We start from the raw sequence: 27,693 nt of genomic DNA, 5'->3' as shown, positions 1-27,693 counted from the left end.
ATTATTAAAGAATATTTCTTTAGTGGGAAGAAGGAACAAAAGACAGGGAAACAGTGCAGCTGCTCAACATCTGGAAGCCCCCCCCCCTACACAACCAGAACTTTGTTTTTGTTGTTTGTGCAACAAGGATTTCTGCTTCTTTGAGGAGCACAATGCAGCTGGAATTTAGGAGTTACCCTCCTGAGCTGAAAATTTACATTTACATTTGCAATGATTGATTACACAGCAGTGGGGAGTAGATGTCATCACAGTAGATGTCTTTCTGAATGTGCTGTAACTAAGTTTAAGAATATAATGCACCCACTGTTATCATCTTCAATGCCCTGTACCAACATAGAGCAGAGCAGCTATCTAAACGCTACCCCAACAGAGGTCGATTATCTTGTTAATAATTTTACATCCTCACTACGTACGACTCTGGATACTGTAGCTCCTGTGAAAACTAAGGCCTCAAATCAGAAGTACCTGACTCCGTGGTATAATTCTGAAACACGTACCCTAAAGCAGATGACTCGTAAGCTGGAGAGGAAAATTTAGAGGATCATCATTTAGCCTGGAGAAATAGTTTGCTGCTTTATAAGAAAGCCCTCCGCAAAGCCAGAACATCTTACTATTCATCACTGATTGAAGAAAATAAGAACAACCCCAGGTTTCTCTTCAGCACTGTAGCCAGGCTGACAAAAAGTCAGAGCTCTTTTGAGCCAACCATCCCTTTAACGTTAACTAGTAATGACTTCATGAACTTCTTCACAAATAAAATTTTTATCATTAGAGAAAAAATTACCAATAATCATCCCACAGATGCAATATTATCTACAGTTACTCTTAGTACCATTGATGTTAAGTTAGACTCTTTTTCTCTAATTGATCTTTCTGAGTTAACTTCAATAATTACTTCCTCACTTCACTGTTAATTCCTCCATCAACGGTTAGCTGAGCTGGTCAGAGCGTGGTGCTAATAATGCCAAAGTCATGGGTTCAAGTTTTTTTTCCACTATGTTGAAGTAATTTCTTGTAAACACACATTTCTCTTGTGTTCTTAACAGTTCTTCCACCCTCTTTTTTGGTATATTAGTCAACAAAAGGATCAGTTTGCACACAAGTTGTAGGCCGGTTAGCTCAGCTGGTCAGAGCGTGGTGCTAATAACGCCAAGGTCATGGGTTCAATCCCCATACTGGCCATTCCAGCAGCCATCCAAGGTGCTGTCTGGTGATAGATTGTGGATTTTATTTGGTGGGATCCAAGAAAAAACCTCTGCCAACTTCCAGGTGAGTGATGTACGCAACTACAAATGACAGCAAACCACAAAATTCACTGACACATGACACGCTAATGAATACATTACATGCTTAGCTACAATCTCCAAGTCACTTTTCCAGCTACTTTCTGGATAAATCACTCATTTCCAAAGTCTGACACAGCATACTGCATCAAAAACTGCTGCTTTATATCCTCACCTATCGACCCTAACAGTAGAAGACGCACACCATGTATTGTTTTGTGGCAAATTTCGTTTTCCAAAGTCTGACACAGCATACTGCATCAAAAACTGCTGCTTTATATCCTCACCTATCGACCCTAACAGTAGAAGACGCACACCATGTATTGTTTTGTGGCAAATTTCGTCTTAAAGCATTTTTTGTAAGTCAACAGAAGAGTTTTTTTTCCCACTATGTTGAAGTAATTTCTTGTAAACACACATTTCTCTTGTGTTCTTAACAGTTCTTCCACCCTCTTTTTTGGTATATTAGACAAAAAAAGGTGTCGGTTTAGGCACAAGTTGTGGGCCGGTTAGCTCAGCTGGTCAGAGCGTGGTGCTAATAACGCCAAAGTCATGGGTTCAATCCCCATACTGGCCATTCCAGTATGGAAGGTGCTGTCTCATGGTAGACTGTGGTTTTGTTTGGTGGGATCCAAGAAAAAAACTTCTGCCAACTTCCAGGTGACAGATCGGGCCACGTAAGCTTTATGACGTCCATTGGCAGTTGATACTCTGGCTTAGTGGGTGGATCCACTGTGCATGTGGCAAGTAGGACTACGTTTTTAAGAGCTTGATACATGGGAGAAATTCTGTGGCATGCACTTATTTCAAGCAACAATCAATTATTTCAAGCAAGAATCAAGCAATATCCACCAGCCACGTGACCAACCCAACACCAGCAGTTGGCTCAAGCAGACTCCAACGAACGTTCGTGAAAAGTGGGCGCTTCTGCCAGACCACGTGGCCTAACGGACAAGGCGTCTGACTTCGGATCAGAAGATTGCGGGTTCGAGTCCCTTCGTGGTTGGTTGTGAGTCCTTGAGGAGCAGGCATGCGTTCGCAGCATGCCAACCTCGGCTCCTTTGTGTCATCCAAAATTGCTACGCTGTTGTCAACTTCATGTCCTTCAACAGAGACTCTACGAGGCTCGAATGGCCAGTTTGGGGACTGAAGCCATGAACTTGGCCTTATCAGTGCCAGGCTCCAGTAGTCTTGGCTTAGAAGCAACCATAGAAAGTCAATAACATGCCATGACCTCAAGCGACATGGGTGAAAAATTTACCACTTGGAAGCAGGCTGTTGGTGGAACTCCACCTGCATAGGTGGCTTCTGATCAGTAGGAGCTTCCAAGAGTTGGCTTTCATTGGTACAGCTTGAAGTAATTTCTTGTAAACACACATTTCTCTTGTGTTCTTAACAGATCTTCCACCCTCTTTTTTGGTATATTAGTCAACAAAAGGATCAGTTTGCACACAAGTTGTAGGCCGGTTAGCTCAGCTGGTCAGAGCGTGGTGCTAATAACGCCAAGGTCATGGGTTCAATCCCCATACTGGCCATTCCAGCAGCCATCCAAGGTGCTGTCTGGTGATAGATTGTGGATTTTATTTGGTGGGATCCAAGAAAAAACCTCTGCCAACTTCCAGGTGAGTGATGTACGCAACTACAAATGACAGCAAACCACAAAATTCACTGACACATGACACGCTAATGAATACATTACATGCTTAGCTACAATCTCCAAATCACTTTTCCAGCTACTTTCTGGATAAATCACTCATTTCCAAAGTCTGACACAGCATACTGCATCAAAAACTGCTGCTTTATATCCTCACCTATCGACCCTAACAGTAGAAGACGCACACCATGTATTGTTTTGTGGCAAATTTCTTCTTAAAGCATTTTTTGTAAGTCAACAGAAGAGTTTTTTTTCCCACTATGTTGAAGTAATTTCTTGTAAACACACATTTCTCTTGTGTTCTTAACAGTTCTTCCACCCTCTTTTTTGGTATATTAGACAAAAAAAGGTGTCGGTTTTGGCACAAGTTGTGGGCCGGTTAGCTCAGCTGGTCAGAGCGTGGTGCTAATAACGCCAAAGTCATGGGTTCCATCACCATACTGGCCATTCCAGTATGGAAGGTGCTGTCTCATGGTAGACTGTGGTTTTGTTTGGTGGGATCCAAGAAAAAAACTTCTGCCAACTTCCAGGTGACAGATCGGGCCACGTAAGCTTTATGACGTCCATTGGCAGTTGATACTCTGGCTTAGTGGGTGGATCCACTGTGCATGTGGCAGGTAGGACTACGTTTTTAAGAGCTTGATACATGGGAGAAATTCTGTGGCATGCACTTATTTCAAGCAACAATCAATTATTTCAAGCAAGAATCAAGCAATATCCACCAGCCACGTGACCAACCCAACACCAGCAGTTGGCTCAAGCAGACTCCAACGAACGTTCGTGAAAAGTGGGAGCTTCTGCCAGACCACGTGGCCTAACGGACAAGGCGTCTGACTTCGGATCAGAAGATTGAGGGTTCGAGTCCCTTCGTGGTTGGTTGTGTGTCCTTGAGGAGCAGGCATGCGTTCGCAGCATGCCAACCTCGGCTCCTTTGTGTCATCCAAAATTGCTACGCTGTTGTCAACTTCATGTCCTTCAACAGAGACTCTACGAGGCTCGAATGGCCAGGTTGGTGACTGAAGCCATGAACTTGGCCTTATCAGTGCCAGGCTCCAGTAATCTTGGCTTAGAAGCAACCATAGAAAGTCAATAACATGCCATGACCTCAAGCAACATGGGTGAAAAAATCACGACTTGGAAGCAGGCTGTTGGTGGAACTCCACCTGCATAGGTGGCTTCTGATCAGTAGGGGCTTTCATTGGTACAGCCTGAAGTAATTTCTTGTAAACACACATTTCTCTTGTGTTCTTAACAGATCTTCCACCCTCTTTTTTGGTATATTAGTCAACAAAAGGATCAGTTTGCACACAAGTTGTAGGCCGGTTAGCTCAGCTGGTCAGAGCGTGGTGCTAATAACGCCAAGGTCATGGGTTCAATCCCCATACTGGCTATTCCAGCAGCCATCCAAGGTGCTGTCTGGTGATAGATTGTGGATTTTATTTGGTGGGATCCAAGAAAAAACCTCTGCCAACTTCCAGGTGAGTGATGTACGCAACTACAAATGACAGCAAACCACAAAATTCACTGACACATGACACGCTAATGAATACATTACATGCTTAGCTACAATCTCCAAATCACTTTTCCAGCTACTTTCTGGATAAATCACTCATTTCCAAAGTCTGACACAGCATACTGCATCAAAAACTGCTGCTTTATATCCTCACCTATCGACCCTAACAGTAGAAGACGCACACCATGTATTGTTTTGTGGCAAATTTCTTCTTAAAGCATTTTTTGTAAGTCAACAGAAGAGTTTTTTTCCCACTATGTTGAAGTAATTTCTTGTAAACACACATTTCTCTTGTGTTCTTAACAGTTCTTCCACCCTCTTTTTTGGTATATTAGACAAAAAAAGGTGTCGGTTTAGGAACAAGTTGTGGGCCGGTTAGCTCAGCTGGTCAGAGCGTGGTGCTAATAACGCCAAAGTCATGGGTTCCATCACCATACTGGCCATTCCAGTATGGAAGGTGCTGTCTCATGGTAGACTGTGGTTTTGTTTGGTGGGATCCAAGAAAAAAACTTCTGCCAACTTCCAGGTGACAGATCGGGCCACGTAAGCTTTATGACGTCCATTGGCAGTTGATACTCTGGCTTAGTGGGTGGATCCACTGTGCATGTGGCAGGTAGGACTACGTTTTTAAGAGCTTGATACATGGGAGAAATTCTGTGGCATGCACTTATTTCAAGCAACAATCAATTATTTCAAGCAAGAATCAAGCAATATCCACCAGCCACGTGACCAACCCAACACCAGCAGTTGGCTCAAGCAGACTCCAACGAACGTTCGTGAAAAGTGGGAGCTTCTGCCAGACCACGTGGCCTAACGGACAAGGCGTCTGACTTCGGATCAGAAGATTGAGGGTTCGAGTCCCTTCGTGGTTGGTTGTGAGTCCTTGAGGAGCAGGCATGCGTTCGCAGCATGCCAACCTCGGCTCCTTTGTGTCATCCAAAATTGCTACGCTGTTGTCAACTTCATGTCCTTCAACAGAGACTCTACGAGGCTCGAATGGCCAGGTTGGGGACTGAAGCCATGAACTTGGCCTTATCAGTGCCAGGCTCCAGTAGTCTTGGCTTAGAAGCAACCATAGAAAGTCAATAACATGCCATGACCTCAAGCGACATGGGTGAAAAATTTACCACTTGGAAGCAGGCTGTTGGTGGAACTCCACCTGCATAGGTGGCTTCTGATCAGTAGGAGCTTCCAAGAGTTGGCTTTCATTGGTACAGCTTGAAGTAATTTCTTGTAAACACACATTTCTCTTGTGTTCTTAACAGTTCTTCCACCCTCTTTTTTGGTATATTAGTCAACAAAAGGATCAGTTTGCACACAAGTTGTAGGCCGGTTAGCTCAGCTGGTCAGAGCGTGGTGCTAATAACGCCAAGGTCATGGGTTCAATCCCCATACTGGCCATTCCAGCAGCCATCCAAGGTGCTGTCTGGTGATAGATTGTGGATTTAATTTGGTGCGATCCAAGAAAAAACCTCTGCCAACTTCCAGGTGAGTGATGTACGCAACTACAAATGACAGCAAACCACAAAATTCACTGACACATGACACGCTAATGAATACATTACATGCTTAGCTACAATCTCCAAATCACTTTTCCAGCTACTTTCTGGATAAATCACTCATTTCCAAAGTCTGACACAGCATACTGCATCAAAAACTGCTGCTTTATATCCTCACCTATCGACCCTAACAGTAGAAGACGCACACCATGTATTGTTTTGTGGCAAATTTCTTCTTAAAGCATTTTTTGTAAGTCAACAGAAGAGTTTTTTTTCCCACTATGTTGAAGTAATTTCTTGTAAACACACATTTCTCTTGTGTTCTTAACAGTTCTTCCACCCTCTTTTTTGGTATATTAGACAAAAAAAGGTGTCGGTTTAGGCACAAGTTGTGGGCCGGTTAGCTCAGCTGGTCAGAGCGTGGTGCTAATAACGCCAAAGTCATGGGTTCCATCACCATACTGGCCATTCCAGTATGGAAGGTGCTGTCTCATGGTAGACTGTGGTTTTGTTTGGTGGGATCCAAGAAAAAAACTTCTGCCAACTTCCAGGTGACAGATCGGGCCACGTAAGCTTTATGACGTCCATTGGCAGTTGATACTCTGGCTTAGTGGGTGGATCCACTGTGCATGTGGCAAGTAGGACTACGTTTTTAAGAGCGTGATACATGGGAGAAATTCTGTGGCATGCACTTATTTCAAGCAACAATCAATTATTTCAAGCAAGAATCAAGCAATATCCACCAGCCACGTGACCAACCCAACACCAGCAGTTGGCTCAAGCAGACTCCAACGAACGTTCGTGAAAAGTGGGAGCTTCTGCCAGACCACGTGGCCTAACGGACAAGGCGTCTGACTTCGGATCAGAAGATTGAGGGTTCGAGTCCCTTCGTGGTTGGTTGTGAGTCCTTGAGGAGCAGGCATGCGTTCGCAGCATGCCAACCTCGGCTCCTTTGTGTCATCCAAAATTGCTACGCTGTTGTCAACTTCATGTCCTTCAACAGAGACTCTACGAGGCTCGAATGGCCAGGTTGGGGACTGAAGCCATGAACTTGGCCTTATCAGTGCCAGGCTCCAGTAGTCTTGGCTTAGAAGCAACCATAGAAAGTCAATAACATGCCATGACCTCAAGCGACATGGGTGAAAAATTTACCACTTGGAAGCAGGCTGTTGGTGGAACTCCACCTGCATAGGTGGCTTCTGATCAGTAGGAGCTTCCAAGAGTTGGCTTTCATTGGTACAGCTTGAAGTAATTTCTTGTAAACACACATTTCTCTTGTGTTCTTAACAGATCTTCCACCCTCTTTTTTGGTATATTAGTCAACAAAAGGATCAGTTTGCACACAAGTTGTAGGCCGGTTAGCTCAGCTGGTCAGAGCGTGGTGCTAATAACGCCAAGGTCATGGGTTCAATCCCCATACTGGCCATTCCAGCAGCCATCCAAGGTGCTGTCTGGTGATAGATTGTGGATTTTATTTGGTGGGATCCAAGAAAAAACCTCTGCCAACTTCCAGGTGAGTGATGTACGCAACTACAAATGACAGCAAACCACAAAATTCACTGACACATGACACGCTAATGAATACATTACATGCTTAGCTACAATCTCCAAATCACTTTTCCAGCTACTTTCTGGATAAATCACTCATTTCCAAAGTCTGACACAGCATACTGCATCAAAAACTGCTGCTTTATATCCTCACCTATCGACCCTAACAGTAGAAGACGCACACCATGTATTGTTTTGTGGCAAATTTCTTCTTAAAGCATTTTTTGTAAGTCAACAGAAGAGTTTTTTTCCCACTATGTTGAAGTAATTTCTTGTAAACACACATTTCTCTTGTGTTCTTAACAGTTCTTCCACCCTCTTTTTTGGTATATTAGACAAAAAAAGGTGTCGGTTTAGGAACAAGTTGTGGGCCGGTTAGCTCAGCTGGTCAGAGCGTGGTGCTAATAACGCCAAAGTCATGGGTTCCATCACCATACTGGCCATTCCAGTATGGAAGGTGCTGTCTCATGGTAGACTGTGGTTTTGTTTGGTGGGATCCAAGAAAAAAACTTCTGCCAACTTCCAGGTGACAGATCGGGCCACGTAAGCTTTATGACGTCCATTGGCAGTTGATACTCTGGCTTAGTGGGTGGATCCACTGTGCATGTGGCAGGTAGGACTACGTTTTTAAGAGCTTGATACATGGGAGAAATTCTGTGGCATGCACTTATTTCAAGCAACAATCAATTATTTCAAGCAAGAATCAAGCAATATCCACCAGCCACGTGACCAACCCAACACCAGCAGTTGGCTCAAGCAGACTCCAACGAACGTTCGTGAAAAGTGGGAGCTTCTGCCAGACCACGTGGCCTAACGGACAAGGCGTCTGACTTCGGATCAGAAGATTGAGGGTTCGAGTCCCTTCGTGGTTGGTTGTGAGTCCTTGAGGAGCAGGCATGCGTTCGCAGCATGCCAACCTCGGCTCCTTTGTGTCATCCAAAATTGCTACGCTGTTGTCAACTTCATGTCCTTCAACAGAGACTCTACGAGGCTCGAATGGCCAGGTTGGGGACTGAAGCCATGAACTTGGCCTTATCAGTGCCAGGCTCCAGTAGTCTTGGCTTAGAAGCAACCATAGAAAGTCAATAACATGCCATGACCTCAAGCGACATGGGTGAAAAATTTACCACTTGGAAGCAGGCTGTTGGTGGAACTCCACCTGCATAGGTGGCTTCTGATCAGTAGGAGCTTCCAAGAGTTGGCTTTCATTGGTACAGCTTGAAGTAATTTCTCGTAAACACACATTTCTCTTGTGTTCTTAACAGATCTTCCACCCTCTTTTTTGGTATATTAGTCAACAAAAGGATCAGTTTGCACACAAGTTGTAGGCCGGTTAGCTCAGCTGGTCAGAGCGTGGTGCTAATAACGCCAAGGTCATGGGTTCAATCCCCATACTGGCCATTCCAGCAGCCATCCAAGGTGCTGTCTGGTGATAGATTGTGGATTTTATTTGGTGGGATCCAAGAAAAAACCTCTGCCAACTTCCAGGTGAGTGATGTACGCAACTACAAATGACAGCAAACCACAAAATTCACTGACACATGACACGCTAATGAATACATTACATGCTTAGCTACAATCTCCAAATCACTTTTCCAGCTACTTTCTGGATAAATCACTCATTTCCAAAGTCTGACACAGCATACTGCATCAAAAACTGCTGCTTTATATCCTCACCTATCGACCCTAACAGTAGAAGACGCACACCATGTATTGTTTTGTGGCAAATTTCTTCTTAAAGCATTTTTTGTAAGTCAACAGAAGAGTTTTTTTTCCCACTATGTTGAAGTAATTTCTTGTAAACACACATTTCTCTTGTGTTCTTAACAGTTCTTCCACCCTCTTTTTTGGTATATTAGACAAAAAAAGGTGTCGGTTTAGGCACAAGTTGTGGGCCGGTTAGCTCAGCTGGTCAGAGCGTGGTGCTAATAACGCCAAAGTCATGGGTTCCATCACCATACTGGCCATTCCAGTATGGAAGGTGCTGTCTCATGGTAGACTGTGGTTTTGTTTGGTGGGATCCAAGAAAAAAACTTCTGCCAACTTCCAGGTGACAGATCGGGCCACGTAAGCTTTATGACGTCCATTGGCAGTTGATACTCTGGCTTAGTGGGTGGATCCACTGTGCATGTGGCAAGTAGGACTACGTTTTTAAGAGCTTGATACATGGGAGAAATTCTGTGGCATGCACTTATTTCAAGCAACAATCAATTATTTCAAGCAAGAATCAAGCAATATCCACCAGCCACGTGACCAACCCAACACCAGCAGTTGGCTCAAGCAGACTCCAACGAACGTTCGTGAAAAGTGGGAGCTTCTGCCAGACCACGTGGCCTAACGGACAAGGCGTCTGACTTCGGATCAGAAGATTGAGGGTTCGAGTCCCTTCGTGGTTGGTTGTGAGTCCTTGAGGAGCAGGCATGCGTTCGCAGCATGCCAACCTCGGCTCCTTTGTGTCATCCAAAATTGCTACGCTGTTGTCAACTTCATGTCCTTCAACAGAGACTCTACGAGGCTCGAATGGCCAGGTTGGGGACTGAAGCCATGAACTTGGCCTTATCAGTGCCAGGCTCCAGTAGTCTTGGCTTAGAAGCAACCATAGAAAGTCAATAACATGCCATGACCTCAAGCAACATGGGTGAAAAAATCACGACTTGGAAGCAGGCTGTTGGTGGAACTCCACCTGCATAGGTGGCTTCTGATCAGTAGGAGCTTTCATTGGTACAGCCTGAAGTAATTTCTTGTAAACACACATTTCTCTTGTGTTCTTAACAGTTCTTCCACCCTCTTTTTTGGTATATTAGTCAACAAAAGGATCAGTTTGCACACAAGTTGTAGGCCGGTTAGCTCAGCTGGTCAGAGCGTGGTGCTAATAACGCCAAGGTCATGGGTTCAATCCCCATACTGGCCATTCCAGCAGCCATCCAAGGTGCTGTCTGGTGATAGATTGTGGATTTTATTTGGTGGGATCCAAGAAAAAACCTCTGCCAACTTCCAGGTGAGTGATGTACGCAACTACAAATGACAGCAAACCACAAAATTCACTGACACATGACACGCTAATGAATACATTACATGCTTAGCTACAATCTCCAAATCACTTTTCCAGCTACTTTCTGGATAAATCACTCATTTCCAAAGTCTGACACAGCATACTGCATCAAAAACTGCTGCTTTATATCCTCACCTATCGACCCTAACAGTAGAAGACGCACACCATGTATTGTTTTGTGGCAAATTTCGTCTTAAAGCATTTTTTGTAAGTCAACAGAAGAGGTTTTTTTTCCCACTATGTTGAAGTAATTTCTTGTAAACACACATTTCTCTTGTGTTCTTAACAGTTCTTCCACCCTCTTTTTTGGTATATTAGACAAAAAAAAGGTGTCGGTTTTGGCACAAGTTGTGGGCCGGTTAGCTCAGCTGGTCAGAGCGTGGTGCTAATAACGCCAAAGTCATGGGTTCAATCCCCATACTGGCCATTCCAGTATGGAAGGTGCTGTCTCATGGTAGACTGTGTTTTTGTTTGGTGGGATCCAAGAATAAAACTTCTGCCAACTTCCAGGTGACAGATCGGGCCACGTAAGCTTTATGATGTCCATTGGCAGTTGATACTCTGGCTTAGTGGGTGGATCCACTGTGCATGTGGCAGGTAGGACTACGTTTTTAAGAGCTTGATACATGGGAGAAATTCTGTGGCATGCACTTATTTCAAGCAACAATCAATTATTTCAAGCAACAATCAAGCAATATCCACCAGCCACGTGACCAACCCAACACCAGCAGTTGGCTCAAGCAGACTCCAACGAACGTTCGTGAAAAGTGGGAGCTTCTGCCAGACCACGTGGCCTAACGGACAAGGCGTCTGACTTCGGATCAGAAGATTGAGGGTTCGAGTCCCTTCGTGGTTGGTTGTGAGTCCTTGAGGAGCAGGCATGCGTTCGCAGCATGCCAACCTCGGCTCCTTTGTGTCATCCAAAATTGCTACGCTGTTGTCAACTTCATGTCCTTCAACAGAGACTCTACGAGGCTCGAATGGCCAGGTTGGGGACTGAAGCCATGAACTTGGCCTTATCAGTGCCAGGCTCCAGTAGTCTTGGCTTAGAAGCAACCATAGAAAGTCAATAACATGCCATGACCTCAAGCAACATGGGTGAAAAAATCACGACTTGGAAGCAGGCTGTTGGTGGAACTCCACCTGCATAGGTGGCTTCTGATCAGTAGGAGCTTCCAAGAGTTGGCTTTCATTGGTACAGCTTGAAGTAATTTCTTGTAAACACACATTTCTCTTGTGTTCTTAACAGTTCTTCCACCCTCTTTTTTGGTATATTAGTCAACAAAAGGATCAGTTTGCACACAAGTTGTAGGCCGGTTAGCTCAGCTGGTCAGAGCGTGGTGCTAATAACGCCAAGGTCATGGGTTCAATCCCCATACTGGCCATTCCAGCAGCCATCCAAGGTGCTGTCTGGTGATAGATTGTGGATTTTATTTGGTGGGATCCAAGAAAAAACCTCTGCCAACTTCCAGGTGAGTGATGTACGCAACTACAAATGACAGCAAACCACAAAATTCACTGACACATGACACGCTAATGAATACATTACATGCTTAGCTACAATCTCCAAATCACTTTTCCAGCTACTTTCTGGATAAATCACTCATTTCCAAAGTCTGACACAGCATACTGCATCAAAAACTGCTGCTTTATATCCTCACCTATCGACCCTAACAGTAGAAGACGCACACCATGTATTGTTTTGTGGCAAATTTCGTCTTAAAGCATTTTTTGTAAGTCAACAGAAGAGGTTTTTTTTCCCACTATGTTGAAGTAATTTCTTGTAAACACACATTTCTCTTGTGTTCTTAACAGTTCTTCCACCCTCTTTTTTGGTATATTAGACAAAAAAAAGGTGTCGGTTTTGGCACAAGTTGTGGGCCGGTTAGCTCAGCTGGTCAGAGCGTGGTGCTAATAACGCCAAAGTCATGGGTTCAAGCCCCATACTGGCCATTCCAGTATGGAAGGTGCTGTCTCATGGTAGACTGTGTTTTTGTTTGGTGGGATCCAAGAAAAAAACTTCTGCCAACTTCCAGGTGACAGATCGGGCCACGTAAGCTTTATGACGTCCATTGGCAGTTGATACTCTGGCTTAGTGGGTGGATCCACTGTGCATGTGGCAGGTAGGACTACGTTTTTAAGAGCTTGATACATGGGAGAAATTCTGTGGCATGCACTTATTTCAAGCAACAATCAATTATTTCAAGCAACAATCAAGCAATATCCACCAGCCACGTGACCAACCCAACACCAGCAGTTGGCTCAAGCAGACTCCAACGAACGTTCGTGAAAAGTGGGAGCTTCTGCCAGACCACGTGGCCTAACGGACAAGGCGTCTGACTTCAGATCAGAACATTGCAGATTCGAGTCCCCTCGTGGTTGGTTGTGAGTTCTTGAGGAGCAGGCATGCGTTGCTAAGTGCTGCTGGATGTTTGCTGGAAGCTGAGACCTGCTGTTATTTGACAGCTACTGGAAGTTGCAGGTGACTGCTTGAAGCAGAGTGCTGCTAGCAGCTGAGAACTGCTGCAGGGTGAGATTTGCCGGAGGTTTAAAGCTGCTTGAAGCACCTTGAGGCTGGAAGCTGCTTGAGTCACTTGAGTTTAAATTATACTACTCTTCATATTCAGTATGTTTGAAACCTTTCATCGGTCTGGTTAGTGCTTTTATTCCGTTGTTGCCAGAGGCGGAGCCAGACATTTGAAACACCCGGGGCTTAGCCCAAAAGGGTAGTATGCATGTGGGATTTTTTTTTTTTTTTTTTTGGGGGGGGGGGGGGGGGGGGGGGGTAGAAATTACTGAAAGATTAATTGGCTCTGTTTTGAGTTTTGTTCAAAAAACAATGACTTCATATAGGGAAAAATATATATCACATGTGCAGGACACCTTAAACTAGTTTTTTAATTAGGCAGCAAGGCAGAACAAAATTGGGGCTGCATCAAGACATGAGGACTAAACCCCAATTCAACCAGACCCAGAACTGATCCGGAATTAAAACAGGACTACAACAGTTCAAAATCAGGACTACTGAGGGCTTAACCAAGACAGAACCAGAATCAGAACTAGATGATAGTAGCACTAAAAGTCATCATAGACCTGCAGTACATTTATTGTTTAATTCTACCAAAGTACAATATTTAGATTGAGAAAAGTTTATATAATTATTGAGCCTTGTTGTGCAAACAAGCCTGCAGAACTTAATAAATATAGAATTTGAAAAATAACAAACCTAAAAAGAAACACTAGGTACGAGATACATGAGGACGGTGATACTTTTGGTAAACAACCATTTGACTAACATGTGTGTCTCACCTGCTCTTGTTCCACCTCTGTTCTGTCCTCATTCTCCTCTCTCTCCCTCTCTGTTCCTCTCTCTCTCTCTTTGTGCTGACAATCATCAAATATACAGTTGAAACCACATATTTATGTACTCTTCAGATCAAAACACAAACACTTTTTTAATTGTAACATCAAATCAGACTAAATGTTTATTTTTTAGATTGATAAATCTAAAAAACATATTTGTTAACTTTAAGAGTAAAGAGAGAAACTATCTGTATTTCTTAATTGCAAATGGCACCCAATTGTATTCAAACTGAGCCACACTTATGGAGCTCCACAGTTCTTTTCCTGGTGTTTTGGTTGACATCTTTTGATTTTCCCATGTCACAGAAAATTTACTCACATGGACTCTACTAACCTATCAGAAGCTTCTTCAGCTCAGAATGGAATCGTCTGGAGTTTCTTATTAGTTAACAATAAACTTAGTGTACATGTACTCCTAAATTTGATGAAAGTGATAAAAATAGATCTCTCTCTCTCTTTATTCTGACATTTAACTAATTCAAAAGATATTTCAATATTTATCTAAAACAAAAGTTTACTCTAAATTGATGTTGTACAGTAAAAATGTTTTATGTTTTCTCCCTAAAGTGTAAATATCTGGTTACAAATGTGAATATCCTGCTGTGTACTGAAATCCCTCTTATTTTGCATAGAAATATACTGAACAACATACAAAGCATAATATATAAAATAACATTTACCTGAGTTTTTTCTTTGAAAGAAGCCTCTAATGTCCATTCTTATATTTCAGTGCATAACTGAAACCGATTTAGTCGGGGAGGGTAAGAACTGAAAATATGAATTAAACACACGTAAGCTAAGACTCTAAAAAAAATAGCATTTGTTCGGCTTTTCATTTCGCCATTTGTTGATTCACTCGAAGAGCAAGTAACGTAATATTGGTCAAGTGATCAGTTTGATATCAATCTTTCGTGATGCATCGTCATATTTACATTATTTGTACGCTACGAATGATTTGCTTTGGTACCTGGTCAAACTTAAGCTCTCCTTAGTATGGCTGGCTCTGTTTCTCCAACAGTGCACACAGGCAGCAGCAGCCCCCTCGCTCAGTCGCTTAGTGCCTGAGCTCGGATCATACCAATATGAGGGGGGATTCATGCACAGTCGTAAATTCCCACGGTGTGCACTATGTGCTTCGAATATTGTGTGTACTTTTTGTTTTATACAGTTGTCTGCCAGGCATCTAACTATGAAAAAAATTACACTCCAAAAGACCCCGGGCTTCTGACAAAACAACCCGAGCTTAAGCCCAGTAAGCCACCCCCACGCTCCGCCCCTGGTTGTTGCTGTAGCAGGTTGTCAAATGCAGTTATTCATCAGTTAGTCAATGACCAGAGAATTGATTGTTTTGTCATTATTTTAATCACATTTAAAGCTGGTTCCAGTTTCTGAAATGTGAAGATTTGTCACGGCTGGGGGCAGTCGTGTGGTGTATTGAGAAAAGGATCCAAAATGCAGGCACTGGCTGGGGTGCGAGTGAGTGTTTATTTACAGCGGTGATAAGGTGACAAAAACAGGAAGAGCAGAGCGGGGAGTAAACAACCTAAACATGGAAAACTAAAGAACAAAACTTAAACCAGACACTCACAATTAGGCTAACGAGACAGGGGAGAGGTAAAACTGAACACACTGACATGAGACATGAACTTTCAGAATTAAACAGGAAACTAACAGACACAGAGAACCAGACAGGACACTGAACTTGACAGGCAGACTCATGAGCAGACACAATAACTCCATGGACAGACAGAGGGAACACAGAGAAGTGGGAGCAGGCAGGCAAAGAACAGAAACCTAACAAATGGCAAAATCACAACAGAATACATACTCGGAATGAACAAAAGCATGATTTTCTTGATCATATATGATCTTAAACTTAATGTCTTTAAAGGTTTGAACTTTTAAAATGTAACAAAAGATTGAATCTTTGGTTTTTTTTTAATTGTTCTTATTGTATCTAGAGTGATGACATTTAATGTCATTTTTCAGATGACAGATGTGGAGGAGAGACATGTTTCTTTGCCCTAAGCTGTGTCTGGCAGGCAGAGCATCTCCACGCTCCACAAAGCTGATGCTTCTGATTTGGAGTAAATGAGCTGAGGGAGACATCTGGTGGACAAACACAGACATGACAAGAAGAAAGATTAAAGTGCAGAGGGGAGACAAACAGCTGGAAATACTTGTTGGAAAGGATTGTCATGCTTCAGAAAAACACACAGCACACACTCTAACAATCCTTTATTTGCACTGAAGGAGACACGTGAAGAAACCAAATCACACAATAATGACGTGAACACATTTATAGCCAGTGTTCAAGATGATTGATAGAAACGAAAATCATGGAGCATTTATGCATTTTTAGGTCTGTGTCACAGAAACTGTTCAGCTATTCTCTGTTTATTAGTCTATTTATTAGGAACCTCTGTTGGTTTTATATGTAAAGCATTTTTCTTCTATCATTGAACCTTTTCAGGGTTTTCTCATAGTAGTTTTGGGGAGTTTTTAATTTTACATCACAAAGAATAACTTTGTGATGTCCGATTAGAAAGTCTGTGTCCATGTGGATTTTTTTATATGAATGAGGAATTTGTTGTATTGCATTTGAGTTAGATTTTTACTGATGGATGATCCAAGTCAATGCACACAGCAGCAAAAAGAACTACAGCAACACAACCGAGAACAAACGAGCAGCACAAACAGGAAAGCAAACTGAGAACAAAGCAGCAGGGTATCCCTCAGCAGCAGCTACAATATCTTCAGAGTGACAAACTGCATTTAGCAGAACACCAACTTAAATTCAAAGAACCGCAAACTGCAGTTTCTACAAACCCGCTAAACGACTCCACCTGAACAGGAGAGGAGCGCTTCCTGAACCGGTGTTTGTCAAAACGTCACGCCGCTGTCAGATTGGCGTTCACGCCGCCGTCGCTCCAGTACAGCTGAGCAGACTGCAGCCGTGGGAGAGAGTGACTGTGTTTCGCACGCTCAGCATTCTGATCCTGGACTTCATGACAGATCTGCCACTGTGAGTAACACTGCTTCGTCTTCCGTGGACTCTGTATCTGCTACATCAGATGACTGTGTGTTTGAACTCTACAGACATTGTTCAGAGGGACTCCTCGGTGTCACGTTATTCACCGGTTGTCCTCGCTCGTGATCTTTGTGTTCCTGAGCCGTCAGACTCTGCTAATGCTCGCAGTGTTTTCTCTGAGTTGGCCAATATGGATTTTCCAGCTGTTGAGTTTGCTGAACAAAGGACTGTTACTCCACCCCAGAATCACCTCCACACTATCACTGGCATTGTATCCCCACTGGACTGTTTTCCTCCTCAGCCTGCTGATTCTGAGGTTTCCCAGCCTGAGCCCAGCCACACCATCAACAGTTGTGAATAAAAGAGTGCGTGCTGAGGAGCCTGGACATCAGTAATCCTGCTGTTGATCCGCCAGTTTCCCAGTTTGTGATATTTTCTGCGCCTCAGCTGGTAAACGTAAATGGTAGCAGAGTGCCACCTGCCATAGTTAAACTGGCTGAAATGCTGGAATTAGTGCCTCAGAAATAATGAATTAGGTTGGATTTTGTGTTTCACAGCCATTTATATGTAAACCAGCTCACCATGCTTTTGTGTCAGTCACTGTTAACACTGTTGTGGTATTGTTACACCCTTGGACTGTGCAGTTTATTCTGTGATGGCCTGTGAAAATACACCTGCTTCTGTAACCTCCTTCTGAGCTGAGAGTTACTGAGTTTGCTAAGCCTGAATCTGTGTATACAAAGACTGTTTCAAAGATTCGCTATTTCGAACATGGACAGCTTAAGAACAGCAGAGTTGCTAAAACCAGCCTGCCATACGTCTGTCTCCTGAAACTGTGTTTGGCACCATTAACCTAGTTTACCCAGTGACTGTTACTGAGCTCCGCTCTGCACCTTGCACCTACCCATACCATAGGTCAGTTTCTAGCTCTATTACCTGTTCAGGCTTTAGCTCCACTGCTAGCTGCTGAAAGCTCTAGTGAGCTTATTCAGTCAGCTGAGGACTGCATCTTTCTGACAAAGAGGACGAGCATCAAAATTTCCCCTCAGAGGTGAAAAAGATCATGATAAAGAAGACTTAAGGCGGCACCACAGAAGAGGGAGACTTTAATGTGGCAAAAGCACACACACGTTGTACTTAAGTAGAAGTACAGAAACCTGTGTTAAAAATGCTCCAGTAAAACTGATTCAATGTATTTACTTAAGTAAAAGTGAAAAAGTACAGGCTCTGAAATCTACTCAGTGTAAGACAGTAAAAAGTAGCTGAGCTCTGCCTCGTGAGCAGAGAAAAAGAAGGAAAATAAAACATGGCTCTATTTTCTGTTGCCTACGTTGTAGAGGGCGACTTTGTCCCTAAACAGGAAAATGAGGAGTCAGGAGTTAAAGTGGATTCAGCAGGTGGAGGAACCCTAAAATCAGCTGTAATGGCTCAGTGCCTGGAAAAGATCACAAATCACAATCATTTCTATTCAGAGCTCCAGTGGATTTTCTGAATGTACAGGCTGTGATCAGCTGACCTGCTGCTCTTTGTGGATTTACACAAGTGAATTCAACCAGATCTCAGCTGATGATTTTATGAGTTGAACAGGCTGATTTCCATTCTCTACACTGACAGTAAATTGTTTATGCTGTCTTTAGATTAGACACTATTCAGCTGCTCTGAAGGTGGAATTCAGTGAATCTAAGCGCCACAGTCACACACTGTTCTGTACTTTAAATCCATCACAGTGCAGCAAACTAACCTGTTTATCCTGCAGCAGCATGCAACCTTTAAATAACACAGTTAGTCTTCATCAGTTTGTTTAGCAGCACATTTCAGAATATGAAAAAACATAATGTCACATGTACAGACCCAATATTTGATTTAAAAACTAAGCTTTAAATGTTACATGTGAGCTTTACCCCCTCCCTGTGAAATACAGCAGCTGGACCTTTAGCTACAACTCACTGTGACACAAACTGCACATGAAGAGTTTGTGTGTTTGCTGATGTTTGTTGAGCTGATAGAAACGTTGCATTTGAAATGTCCTCACGCTTAAAGTTTGATGCTTGAAGGCTGTCTTCATCCTGCTCTCTCAGGCTTTGTTCAATGTTGCAGTGAAACAGAATTTACAAAGACAAAAACAAAAAAAGACACGAACTGATCCACATCAGTTTATAACAATATTGAACACAGGCTGCAGCTGGACACTGACAGGTAACATCATTTTCACCTGCTGTCGCCTGGATGTGGAGCTGCACTGTAAACAAACACTGAAGCCCAATTCCATCAGAGTAGGAACAGAAATCTTTAACGAACTAAAATAATAAATTTCATCAGCTTCTCAGCCCCTGAATACAAGCAGACTAGTGGATCAGAAGGTTAGAGTTAGCTAATAATCTCTAATGTTTTTGATGCTATTTAGAGAACAGATAAAAACTTTTTGTCACAGCAACGTCGCCGTATTATCAGGACAGTTTGAACTTTTGCTGTATTTCAGTTAAAGTGTGTTTTAAATCTGCATCACTGATTTGTGCCATGACATGATCTCTTCATCGTCTTTCTGCCACAGCAAAGAAAGTCTTAATTAGGCGATTAATGACAAACCAGCCTCTGTGTGAGCGCACTGTAACATCATGATACCATAAACACTGCATATGAAACTTGTTCTCATCTGTCCTGTATGTCATCATTAGGCAAGTTAAGAAAATATAATGTTTAATGATAATTCCAGAAAATAATACTAACATCTGGTATTATTACTAGTATTAATATAGTAGTAGTAGTATTTTTAGAGGTGCTCTGATTAAATTTGGGGGCGCTTGAACACCTCATAGGAGGAGTTATGAAAAAAGTGAAACCAAACGGAGCAACTTGTCATAGTCGACCTGGGCCGGTTCTAGACAAGCATATATAAGGGGGCAGACCGAAAGGGGGCAAATGGTGGCAGTGGAGGCAGGAAAGGGGTGGGGTTGGGTGGGGTGTTCTTAATAACTGTTTTTGTCATGTAACTGAATTGCACTTTGTCAGGCCTCTACCCTAAGACTAGACCAACTTGGGTGTCCCACCTGAAGGCCGGTCTAACTCTTAGGGTCACCGAAGCACGCAAACCCCCTGACCACATTAAGATGGTAATCCGTCAGGGGGGAAACAGAAAAACAAAACAACCAAAATATTCCTCATCTGTCACGGTTTGCCGGGGCAGGCCGTGCGGATAAATAACGGACCCAAGATGCAGACTGCTTAAGTGGAGGGTGAGCTTTATTTACAACCGGAGAAGTACAACAAAAAGGGGTGGCGAGAAACAGAACGGTAAAAACTCTAAACTGGGAAAACTAAACACAAAACCAGAACACGAGCGAGGGTACCTTGCAGGGAGAATGACCAGGAAGCCGGAGGCATAAACACAGAATGGCGTAAGGGAAATGACGCAGACGAACCAGCAACTACCATGACAGAAGACACAACTTAAATACACTCAGAGAACACAGGTGGGAGGAACTAGGCTAACGAGACAGGAGAAAGGTAAAACTGAACACATTGACATATGACACAGACCTTCACAATAAAACAGGAAACTCAGACACAGGGAGACAAGACGTTGAACTAAACAGACAGTTTCACACACAGACGGGGTGACACCATAGACAGACAGAGATACAGATGCAGACCGAATATAACACGTAGAACTCAAACAACAATAATCATCATGATAATAAACTGGAAAATGATAATAATAAACTTAAAGCGCTGGGTCACCGACCCAGGACCATGACATCATCAGATTCTAACAACAACTAAACAACAACTAACAACTAAAAGCACTAATTAGATGCCTTATATTAAATATATCCAAGCCCAGCAATAATACATCTTACTATTGCTAATATTAACAAAACTAAAAAGGGTAGGCGATGTTATTTAAAAAATACAGTTCACCAAGTCTTAAAAAATAAAACTCAAAAATAGAATTAAAAAAGAAAATAAAGAATAAATTAAACTATCCATCCAGATCTTTACAACCAACAACATCAAATCCATCTTCATTGAATGGCCTAATTCTCAAATAAATTTGTAAAATAAAGATTAAAATAAGACTTCTCAATATAGCCAATATTTACAAAACTAAAACGGGTTGGCATAGTAATGAAAAAAAAAATCACCAGCTCTTGAACAAAACAGATTTTGTCATGCTTTAAGCTTATTTGTTTCGCAAGGAACTGAAGTCTGTTTGCAACTAAACAGCTCCACTCTCCTTTCTCCTCGGTCCACTCTACAACAACAGTCTCCTGTTTACCTTTCCAAAAACACTCTTACAGAGTCATCCATATCCAACTTATTTGTTATGGACTTCTCATGGACCAAGGTCACCAAATTCCTCTTTCTCTTATGTTGCAAAACTAAATAATCTTTGCTAAAATCACACTTTGTGTCGCGTCTGACAGACACAAGTCCCCCAGTCGGCAGCTGGCAGCAGACAGGCTCACAGTGGTGCTTGTGGGATTGAGAAACACGTCTTTTCCAGACTGAGGCCACGTCCACACCAGCCCGGATAGATTTGAAAACGGCGTCTTTGTCTGAAAACACTCCGCGTCCACACTAGTGTTTTCAGCTGTTTTCACAGAGTTGTGCATCCACATTGAAAGGGTTGAAACTCTTACGTCCCAGTACTGCGCATGCGTGAAACGCAAGACGATTCGACCTGCCTCATTTCTGTCTGCCGCTTATTTACTTCCCGGCTCTTAGAAACGTCTCTTTGAAAAGCGCAGAGTTTTTTTAAATGGACTAACAATGAGGTGGAGTTGTTGCTGCGAGTAACACAAAAGTACAAAGTTGCAAAAGCGAGTGAGAATCATGAATCATGCAGCAGCCAACAACGGTCCAAGCGTGGGATTTCTCTCCTGGAAATGTGCACATTATCTTTTCCTTTCTATTGGTAGGTGGCACAGTGCACGTGTGGCAAGTAAGCAAGCTAGAAGACTGGCAATGCTGGGTATCCAGTTACAGAAGCAACACATTAACAAGAGAAGTCTGAGTAAAACCAACGTTACTTTCCCTAGTAACTAGTTACTCTGAAAGTAATGAGTAACTTGAAGTAACTGAGTTACTTTTGATATAAGTAACTAGTAATGTAACTAAGTTACTAATTTAAAGTAACTTACCCAACACTGTACATAACATTCATCAATCTTCAAACATTAAAGAAGGAAAACCTCTGGGGGACAAACCCAGTTTGATCCGGATGGATAATTGATCCAACATGTCTATTTAATCTGTTTGCCAGAATTTTAGTGGAAATTTTCATATCCAAATTCAACAAAGCAATATGTCGATAAGAGGAACATTCTGTTTCATCCTTTCCTTCTTTCAATAACAAAGAAATATTAGCGCACGGCGGAATGCTTGAGTATGGAAAGAATGCTTAAACATTCTCAATAAAAGCAGGGCCACCTTTTCAGAGTATTTTTTATACAATTCAATGCCAAACCCATCTGGGCCTGGGGACTTTCCACTGGGGAATGACTTAATAGCTTTCGAAACTTCTTCAACAGTAATATCTGAGTTTAAAGCCTCTCCTGCAGCGTCATTCATTGTCGTGAGATCCTGCTTCCCAAACCAATGAGAAATATTGCCCCAAGATTTCGACATATAGAGCTCTTCATAATATTCTCTAAATCGCTCATTAATAGCTTTAGGGCTAATTAAAATTTCGCCTGATCTTGATTTTATTTTGTGTATAGCCCTACTAGCCTGTAGGCCTCTCAGCTGCCGAGAAAGAAGCTTATGGGGCTTATCTCCAAACACAAAATGCTTCTGTCTGATCCTAAATAGCTGATCTGTTACTTGACAAGATAAAATTGTGGTTTACTCAAACTTCCTTTTAATGATGTCTTGAAACAAAGAGGGACAAGAGGAGGCCTTGTGGTCCTGTTCTAACTGTGTTAATTCAGCTTCTATTTCAAACAGGCGTTTCTGGCGTCCTTTTTTTAACGAGGATTCAAAAGAAATAATTTCTCCTCGCATGTTTCCCATAGAATCGAATCAGAAACGTCTTGTTTATCATTAGTTTCCAAGAATTCTGATATTTTAGTTGTCATAAATCGGCAAAAGGATGTCTCAGACAGGAGTGACGGGTGAAAACGCCAGTTGTTTCGTACCACAGAAGTCCAGGACTAAAGATCCAAGATCAAGATATTATGATAAGTTGAGCATACAACTTTAGACATCAATTTAGAATCAAGCAAAAAAATAATCTATTCTGGAGTACGATTTGTGCACTTGTGAAAAACAAGAGTAATCTCTACCAGTGGGGTTACACAGTCTCCAAACATCAACAGGTTAGTAGAACTCAACATATTATTATTCAGAACAGTCGAAGCGTTAAACAACTGGGAGGTTTGAGTGGATCTAACCAAGAGTTTATCAAGTACACAATTAAAATCGCCTCCTAAAATTACACGAGTATCAGCGAGACTAAGTAATAAATTAAATATTTGTTGAAAGACAGATCATAATTATAAAGCCAGGACGGTTTGCCACTTCATTTTACGCGTTAAAGCAGGGGGCAGGGGTGTCAAACTCAAATACACAGTGGGCCAAAGTTCATAACTGGATCAAAGGAGCTTGCAAAGAAAAGCGTCTGGACTTCTTTAAGTTACTTGAAGACGTTTCACCTCTCATCCGAGAAGCTTCTTCAGTTCTGCACCAGTTCATAACTGGATCAAATAATCATTGAAAAAAAATCTTCCTCCAAATATAACAAGGAATCTTTTCTTATGGACTCAAACAAGTTTTGCTGAAAAACGAAATATGGAACAAGCAAAGCTTAATACTAAACAATATATAAAACTAATATAAACTTAATATTGCACACATGCAAAATCAAATTTCCAATTAAATAACAGATCAGTTGAAGTCATTTCTTAAATAAAAATTGCATTTGCAGCATTCTGAATTAAATTTTAAATTTAATTAAATTAATTTTTTTCATCATATTCTCCCACCTGTTCAGAAAGCTCCTGTTTTCTCCCTTTCTTTTTGCCACTTTGGGATTGGTAGCATGTAGGGATGGGTATCGTTTAGGTTTTATCCAATACCAGTACCAAACCAGTACTTTTGAAACGGTGCCGGTGCTTAAACGGTGCTCAAACTGGTGCTTAAAGAATGGAGAACACAAAATTGGTCCAAAAACCTCTCATGTTCAGCTGTTTTTTTGTAAAAAGATAACAATGTTAGCCTTTTCTGCAGCTATAGGGGCATATATGGTATCACTCTTGGCTGGAAGCAGTGCTTAAACAATGGAAAAACACAAACTTTGTCCAAAAACCTCTCATGTTTAGCTGTTTTCCACTTTTTCTTTGGTCATTTTAGCCTTTTTGGCCAGGGTGAAGGGAGTATCTGCCATCAAACAAGAAGACAGCCGCATGGTACAATGGTGTTTGCTAGTTCACCTTATGTGCATTAATGTAATAACGTGGTTAGCCTACTCAACGTACATTACACACGAACAACATTAAGCTACTCATGCAGAGAAGAACACCTGCTGCTGCATCATCATCCTCATCATTTCTGCTACACTGGCAGGGCTAGGGGCCAGGACTCTGCTCTTCTTTAGAGAACCGGCTCTTTCTGCTCGGCTCACTAAAAAGAGCCGGCTCTTTCGGCTCCCAACTGGCTCTTCAGGTTGTTTTGTTGCTTTAATTAATTTATTATTAAAATCATGCACAAAAGGAATTTCTAATGTAAAAAAAGTGGTTACGTACAAACTCCAAAGAGCATGTACAAAGTCCAAAACACATTTCTAGCGTTAACTGAACTTCCAAAACAGAGCTATCGAGATCACTTAAATTACACAATTTAAAGCTGTGTTCTGTGGCTGTGATAAGATCCCCCGTGGGCAGTCCTTGGACTGTTTCACTGTGATGTTTTCTTTTGCAGTGGTTTTAGTTTAGCTTCTGTTTACAGTGAGGACAAATGATTATGGTTTTCTTCTTGTGTATGCTCTGTGGAGGATGCACTCAGAAAAATTCATCTGATTCTGTCTCCCTGTTCATCTCTGTCCCTACAAACACACAAACGCAGTCAGGTCAGCCCAAACTTTATAGTCGATGCTCATTACCACAGTATTGTTAAGTAATGCTGCTGCTTCATTTGGGCTGCTAACAGGCTGCAGACATTAGCATGGTGGTAGCTGTGTTGTAAAAACTGTGCTGTTTTTCACATCTTGTGGACTTCTACCTTAATAAAACAGTCAGTTTGAGATTTACCTGGTTTAGTCTGAGTTTGCTGAACTGTAAAAGTAGCTAAAACAAAGCAGAGCCTGCGTTACCTTTGACCTGCTGTACTTACTGTAGCTGTTTTTGGATCAGCTGACTGCTTGTGTCTTTTGCCTCTCGTTTCCAGAAGTGCACAGTTACTTACTGCAAGTAATTCTTCAAATACAACCCCAGTAAATTAAATAAACATATCCGATGTTAGATTTTTATAAAAGCTTGAGAATGGAGTAGAAACTGGCACGCTAAAAAACAAATGCGGCGTTGGACAACACAGACAATGAGGCGGTTTCCAGGAGAGCGGGGACTCTAAGTTTGGTTTTTCTTTCCCTTCCCGCTTCCTTGTTCAGACGCACCATCACACATGACTAATTTATCAGAACAGACAGCAGCAACACTCACGGTGCCTGTAATCTGTGAGAGATGAGACTGTATTGTCAGCACACTGGTTTTTTTCCCTTATCAGCTTTCTTCTTATTTCCTGTTTTATGGCAGTTTGGCTTTGTCTGCATGTATGACTGTGTGTGCTGCCTCATGCAAACAGGGTGGGCTGCAGGGGTCACGGTTTGCTACACAGCGTAGCTCCATCAAGACGAACAAAGCAAAGAAGGAGCAGTGCCAAGACCGCTGAAATCAAAGACCAGGTTCAGGACTGGGCTTTGTTCCAAGAGGCTGGGTCTGTTTTGCTGGTGCAGGGGGTCTGAGTGCTGAAAGAAGTGTCTGGAGCCTTTGTATGCAGCATGTCTCCTCATCCCGCCCCTTTGAAGTCTGCTTGCTTTTGTCCTTTACATAACTTGATTGAATTTTTTGAACAGCTAATTCTTATGGATTTTGTGAGCAAAAGGGTGGGGGAGGGAGGAAGACAGAAATGCCCCCCACCCAGAATTCCACAGGAGAGCAACAGGAAGGCCAACATGATTGGCCACAGGGGAAATGACGGACACGAGCGAGCCAAAAGCATAGCATCCATGCACGTGTTTGAATTATGGCAGCTCTTTGCAAATTTGATGACAATGGCTGGGAGGTCGAGGATCCCTCTGCAAACAGAGGCCACGTACACTCTGGTGGTCTTCACTTTGTTGTCAGCTTCCCCGCTGGGAGAAACGGGAATGAGTTGAGGAGGAAAAACTATTCGTGAGCTGGAACCTGATTTTTTTTTGTGATTTCATTAATTTTGATTATCTTCACTTTGCAGTTATTTCTGTGTGGGTCAATGTGCATATTGTATGTTTGAGGTGAATAAATGCCATAACGTGACACGATCTCAATTCCAAGAAAAGCTGGAACGCTCTAAAATGTAAAACTTCATATTTCCATATTTTATGGACAGTAGAACAAACGTTTCAGCTGAGATCCCTGCATGTGTATTCTGTTCATCTGGATGTTGCATTTTCACTGAGTGACCACATCACTGCTTCAGCCTCAGCTGACTGCAGGTCACATGATGACCAAAACGTGGTCATCATGTGTCTCTCTTCTGGAGAAGAGAGACACGTATGTGAGAATGCTGTTTGTAGATTACAGCTCAGCATTCAATACCATCGTTCCCTCGAAGCTGGACAGGAAACTGCAGGATCTAGGACTGAGCAGCTCCCTCTGCAGCTGGATCCTTAGCTTCCTGTCTGACAGACGCCAAGTGGTCAGACTGGGCAGCATCACCTCATCCCCCATCACACTGAACACTGGTGCTCCACAGGGGTGTGTACTGAGCCCTCTCCTGTACTCACTCTACACCTACGACTGCACAGCCACTAACAACTCCAACATCATTGTGAAGTTTGCGGATGACACTACAGTGGTGGGTCTTATCACCAACGGTGATGAGACGGCTTACAGGGAGGAGGTCAGCGCCCTGACCCACTGGTGTCAAGACAACCATCTCACCCTCAACGTCGCAAAGACAAAGGAGTTGATAGTGGACTTCCGGAGGTGCAGAGAAGTACACACCCCCATCACCATCAACGGCGCTGCTGTGGAGAGAGTGAGCAGCTTCCGGTTCCTTGGCGTACACCTGGCTGAGGATCTTACGTGGTCAGTACACATAAACAAAACAGTGAAGAAGGCGCAGCAGCGCCTCTTCTTTCTCAGGAGACTGAAAAGATTTGGCATGAGCCCCCGCATCCTCAGGACCTTCTATCACTGTGCCATTGAGAGCATCCTCACTGGATGCATCACCACCTGGTACGGCAACAGCACCGCCTACAACTGCAAAGCTCTCCAGCGAGTAGTGCGGTGCTCTGAACGGATAATTGGAGGTGAGCTTCCCTCCCTCCAAGAAATCTACAGGAAGCGGTGCCTGAGGAAAGCGGGGAGGATCATCAAGGACTCCAGTCACCCCAGCCATAAACTGTTCAGACTGCTTCCATCAGGAAGGAGGTTCTGCAGCATCCGGTCCCGTACCAGCAGACTGAGAGACAGCTTTTTCCATCAGGCCATCAGACTGCTGAACACTTCATAGACACCTCAGCTTCACTACTGGAACTTCAACATTATGCACT

The 27,693-nt window shown here is 42.8% G+C and overlaps 1 protein-coding gene and 23 non-coding genes across 25 annotated transcripts in view; 23 read left to right on the top strand and 1 right to left on the bottom strand.

Annotated features, from left to right (window-relative positions):
* LOC146675501 (protein NLRC3-like) overlaps positions 1-27,693 on the bottom strand; it is a 507,908-nt gene that overhangs the window by 49,260 nt on the left and 430,955 nt on the right. The window lies entirely within an intron of this gene.
* On the top strand, positions 1,109-1,182 carry trnai-aau (transfer RNA isoleucine (anticodon AAU)). The gene has a single exon. It is a non-coding gene; the product is annotated as a tRNA-Ile (tRNA).
* On the top strand, positions 1,787-1,860 carry trnai-aau (transfer RNA isoleucine (anticodon AAU)). Its single transcript has one exon. It is a non-coding gene; the product is annotated as a tRNA-Ile (tRNA).
* On the top strand, positions 2,217-2,289 carry trnar-ucg (transfer RNA arginine (anticodon UCG)). The gene has a single exon. It is a non-coding gene; the product is annotated as a tRNA-Arg (tRNA).
* trnai-aau (transfer RNA isoleucine (anticodon AAU)) lies at positions 2,745-2,818 on the top strand. Its single transcript has one exon. It is a non-coding gene; the product is annotated as a tRNA-Ile (tRNA).
* On the top strand, positions 3,311-3,384 carry trnai-aau (transfer RNA isoleucine (anticodon AAU)). The gene has a single exon. It is a non-coding gene; the product is annotated as a tRNA-Ile (tRNA).
* trnar-ucg (transfer RNA arginine (anticodon UCG)) lies at positions 3,741-3,813 on the top strand. Its single transcript has one exon. It is a non-coding gene; the product is annotated as a tRNA-Arg (tRNA).
* Positions 4,255-4,328, top strand: trnai-aau (transfer RNA isoleucine (anticodon AAU)). Its single transcript has one exon. It is a non-coding gene; the product is annotated as a tRNA-Ile (tRNA).
* trnai-aau (transfer RNA isoleucine (anticodon AAU)) lies at positions 4,820-4,893 on the top strand. The gene has a single exon. It is a non-coding gene; the product is annotated as a tRNA-Ile (tRNA).
* trnar-ucg (transfer RNA arginine (anticodon UCG)) lies at positions 5,250-5,322 on the top strand. The gene has a single exon. It is a non-coding gene; the product is annotated as a tRNA-Arg (tRNA).
* On the top strand, positions 5,778-5,851 carry trnai-aau (transfer RNA isoleucine (anticodon AAU)). The gene has a single exon. It is a non-coding gene; the product is annotated as a tRNA-Ile (tRNA).
* Positions 6,344-6,417, top strand: trnai-aau (transfer RNA isoleucine (anticodon AAU)). Its single transcript has one exon. It is a non-coding gene; the product is annotated as a tRNA-Ile (tRNA).
* On the top strand, positions 6,774-6,846 carry trnar-ucg (transfer RNA arginine (anticodon UCG)). The gene has a single exon. It is a non-coding gene; the product is annotated as a tRNA-Arg (tRNA).
* On the top strand, positions 7,302-7,375 carry trnai-aau (transfer RNA isoleucine (anticodon AAU)). Its single transcript has one exon. It is a non-coding gene; the product is annotated as a tRNA-Ile (tRNA).
* On the top strand, positions 7,867-7,940 carry trnai-aau (transfer RNA isoleucine (anticodon AAU)). The gene has a single exon. It is a non-coding gene; the product is annotated as a tRNA-Ile (tRNA).
* On the top strand, positions 8,297-8,369 carry trnar-ucg (transfer RNA arginine (anticodon UCG)). The gene has a single exon. It is a non-coding gene; the product is annotated as a tRNA-Arg (tRNA).
* trnai-aau (transfer RNA isoleucine (anticodon AAU)) lies at positions 8,825-8,898 on the top strand. Its single transcript has one exon. It is a non-coding gene; the product is annotated as a tRNA-Ile (tRNA).
* trnai-aau (transfer RNA isoleucine (anticodon AAU)) lies at positions 9,391-9,464 on the top strand. Its single transcript has one exon. It is a non-coding gene; the product is annotated as a tRNA-Ile (tRNA).
* Positions 9,821-9,893, top strand: trnar-ucg (transfer RNA arginine (anticodon UCG)). The gene has a single exon. It is a non-coding gene; the product is annotated as a tRNA-Arg (tRNA).
* On the top strand, positions 10,335-10,408 carry trnai-aau (transfer RNA isoleucine (anticodon AAU)). Its single transcript has one exon. It is a non-coding gene; the product is annotated as a tRNA-Ile (tRNA).
* Positions 10,903-10,976, top strand: trnai-aau (transfer RNA isoleucine (anticodon AAU)). The gene has a single exon. It is a non-coding gene; the product is annotated as a tRNA-Ile (tRNA).
* trnar-ucg (transfer RNA arginine (anticodon UCG)) lies at positions 11,333-11,405 on the top strand. Its single transcript has one exon. It is a non-coding gene; the product is annotated as a tRNA-Arg (tRNA).
* On the top strand, positions 11,861-11,934 carry trnai-aau (transfer RNA isoleucine (anticodon AAU)). Its single transcript has one exon. It is a non-coding gene; the product is annotated as a tRNA-Ile (tRNA).
* On the top strand, positions 12,429-12,502 carry trnai-aau (transfer RNA isoleucine (anticodon AAU)). Its single transcript has one exon. It is a non-coding gene; the product is annotated as a tRNA-Ile (tRNA).

Source organism: Rhamphochromis longiceps, linkage group LG3, assembly GCF_057381845.1.
Source record: "Rhamphochromis longiceps isolate RC_006_pf linkage group LG3, R_longiceps_female_GT1.1, whole genome shotgun sequence".
In the NCBI taxonomy this organism is placed as follows: domain Eukaryota; kingdom Metazoa; phylum Chordata; class Actinopteri; order Cichliformes; family Cichlidae; genus Rhamphochromis; species Rhamphochromis longiceps.
The sequence above is the reverse complement of the archived record's forward strand: the minus strand, read 5'-3'. Positions and strand labels throughout refer to the sequence as shown.